The sequence below is a fragment of the Crocuta crocuta genome, unplaced genomic scaffold, assembly GCF_008692635.1.
Source record: "Crocuta crocuta isolate KB4526 unplaced genomic scaffold, BGI_CrCroc_1.0 scaffold1094, whole genome shotgun sequence".
NCBI lineage: Eukaryota > Metazoa > Chordata > Mammalia > Carnivora > Hyaenidae > Crocuta > Crocuta crocuta.
In genome coordinates, this window is record NW_027530199.1 from 3,865 (window position 1) to 6,703 (window position 2,839).

At 56.9% G+C, this 2,839-nt stretch overlaps 1 non-coding gene across 1 annotated transcript; it reads right to left on the minus strand.

Moving 5' to 3' along the window:
- Positions 1-651: 651 nt before the first annotated feature.
- On the minus strand, positions 652-815 carry LOC144232483 (U1 spliceosomal RNA). Its single transcript, XR_013335402.1, has one exon. It is a non-coding gene; the product is annotated as a U1 spliceosomal RNA (small nuclear RNA).
- Positions 816-2,839: the final 2,024 nt, after the last annotated feature.

A 2,839-nucleotide genomic window follows, 5' to 3' on the forward strand; every position in this document is an offset into this window, starting at 1 on the left:
GACGGACATTGGTACCGAACGCATCTGCCAAGGTATAATTGATACCTACAGGAGTTAACAGATTTCCGGCTAATCTCACTCGGCGCTGCCAGGATTAGACATGATCGGATTTAAATCCAACAACAGCGGGCCACCTCCGTTAGTAATCTGCTTTGGGGTAGGAAGACCAAAGTAAAACATACTAATCTGTATCCAGAGAAGCAGCTACCCTACCCCAGCCCTAAATTCGACACAAAAATGTTTTAACTGGATTGACGGACGTGGGAAGAAAAGAATCCTTCTTGAACCTATACAGAGCCCTAGAAGTAAGTAGCCCCAGCTGGTGAGCGTTTCGAATTCTCACGCGGACGAACACAATCCCACCACTTCCAGCTGCAAGGGAGCACTTGGAAGTTCCCGACGTGGCCAACTGAGTCCTAGGAACTACGGCGGGCGTTATCGCCCGCAAAGAACACCCGGAACTTCCAGAAGCCCGCCTGAGGATTAAGAATAAGGACAGCAGCCGGTAAGAAGCACCCACCGCTCAGAAACGCCATCTCCACGAGGGCTCGCATGCGGAAGCTGGCTGGCCGCGAAAACCCGTAGAGCCCACGAAACCTGGTTTCCCCCGAGAGCCCACAACGCCCGCCTGTCGTTTGCAACAAGACAAGTCAGGGGAAAGCGCGAACGCAGTCCCCCACTACCACAAATTATGCAGTCGAGTTTCCCACATTTGGGGAAATCGCAGGGGTCAGCACATCCGGAGTGCAATGGATAAGCCTCGCCCTGGGAAAACCACCTTCGTGATCATGGTATCTCCCCTGCCAGGTAAGTATGAGTTGCTCGACCCGCCTCGGCCCGCACCCTGGCGCTCGCCGCGCTTCTTACACACGGTCGCCGCCCCCGCCTGCCCTCCGCGCCGGGGCTCCCTGCGCGGCCCCCGCCCCACCCTCTCCCGACGACAAGACACCCGCGGGCGCCTTTGCCTCGCCCCCACGCGGGACCTGCGGGCCCGCGCGGCCCGGGACCGGCAGCCTCCGCGCGAACGCTCATCTACATACGCCACGCCTTGCCGTGACGTCCCCCCGCGTCCGGTCTCCCGCTCTGGGACACCGGATGTACTGGTCGCCGCGGAGACCCGCGGAGGCCGGGGGCGGGCGCAGGTGGGCAGGAGGCGAGGGACCCGGGACCTGGCAGCGAGACCCCAGAAGGCAGGGGTCTCCCGGAGCCCAGCGGGAGTGCTGGCGGCTCAGGGCTCGGACGTGGGCCCAACCTGCCTTTCAACACAAAGAAAATTTCGGTCCATTTTTGTCCTCGCTTCTTCGAAACTCATTTTCAAATACAATCGAAAGCTCAGAAAAGGTCTTTCTGCCGCTTGACGTTAAGTGCTCAGCTGCCCTAGTAAGAAGTCGTGGCCATGTTCCGTCATGGCCTAAAAGGGCCTCAGTATATGCAGTAGCCTCATCTAGTAACGCTAGAAGGAAACCCAGGATTCTGAGGTGTGAAGAACGAAAAACCAAGTACAGCGCTCAACAGTGCCCTTCAACCGCAGCCAGTCGTGCGCACGCCCAAGAGCCCCGGCGGTCCGGGGTCGGGCGCCCTTCAGCCCTTTCCCCCTCGCGCCGCCCCAGCCGCCCCAGCATGCACACACGGTGGCGCCGCCGACCAAGTGCCCTCTGGTCCTTTCTGACTTGGGCGCCGTCAAAGGGAAACGCAGCAGACAGTAGTGAAAGTGGTGAAAAAAGATGTCATGCAGTGGCTTGTGACGGTAGAGGAAAGAGCTCACGAGCTCCAATCCGATTTGTGCAGAGGTGATTTGGGCGTTTTCCTGGAAGAAAGAGGGGAAGAGGGCTCGGTCCGGGTCAGAGAAGTGAAAAGTTCAAAGGGTAGTTCGGTGTGTCTGCTGTTAGGCCGTCGTGTTTGCTAGCTGGCAGTTCCTGAACTGAGGATGCGCCCCTCCCACAGACACTGCGAGATAGGCCCTGCGTCCTTCCCGATCACATTTCAAAGTCGGAGTTGTAAGAGAGCCAGAGTCACAATCGCAAGCCCTTTTTAATAAATGGCCTAAGAAAGAGAAGTTGGGGGCCTGTGTCAGGTGTTTAACTTCCTCGGGCTGGAGGTCAAACTTAGGACCAGAACCTTGTGCTGCCTGCCGGAAGCTGTGCTAGAGTCTGGTCAAGCCTCCGGGCGGGTGGGGGGTGGGGGGTGACAGTTCTTATGTGGGTCCTTCTGTGTCCAGACGTGTTCTCCAGCAGGCTCTCGGCATAAGAAAGTCTGTTTGGTGATGAAACAAGACAACCCTGCACTTCCCCCTGGCTGAACCCTGGCTCCTGGCCCCTTCTTTTCTATTCTGATCTCCTCTTTGATGACACCGTTTGCCCATTCAACAACGGTTTGTTGTTGTGCCAGACACTCTGAGGAATTGGTAACAAAAAGGTCTCTCGGCCCTCATGTTTTGTAGAAAGGGGCAGAGGGAGTGGGAGAAAGGTCGCCAGTGGATGCGATAGGTAAATTAATTAGTGTGTTGGGTGTCAGGGGGTGCTCAGAAGAGGGTACACCGAGACGGTGCTATGCTCCAAGCAAAGACTTGAAGGAGGGGAGGGAGTTGGTCACGGGATGGGCGCCGGAGCATCCCCAGCACAAAGGTCCGCTAGAGCAACGGCCCAGGTAAGGTCGTGTGTGGAGAATAGCAAGGAATAGCAAGGAGAATTGCAAGCAGGGCAAAATGGAAGAGTTGTACCAAATCACGTCAGAGAGGTGACTGACTTAGGTTGGGGATAAGATCATGAGGGTCTCGAAGATCATTGTAAGAGGGTCCTCTCCCCGCCCCCCCCCCCAATAATATTTCTATTTCGCTTGG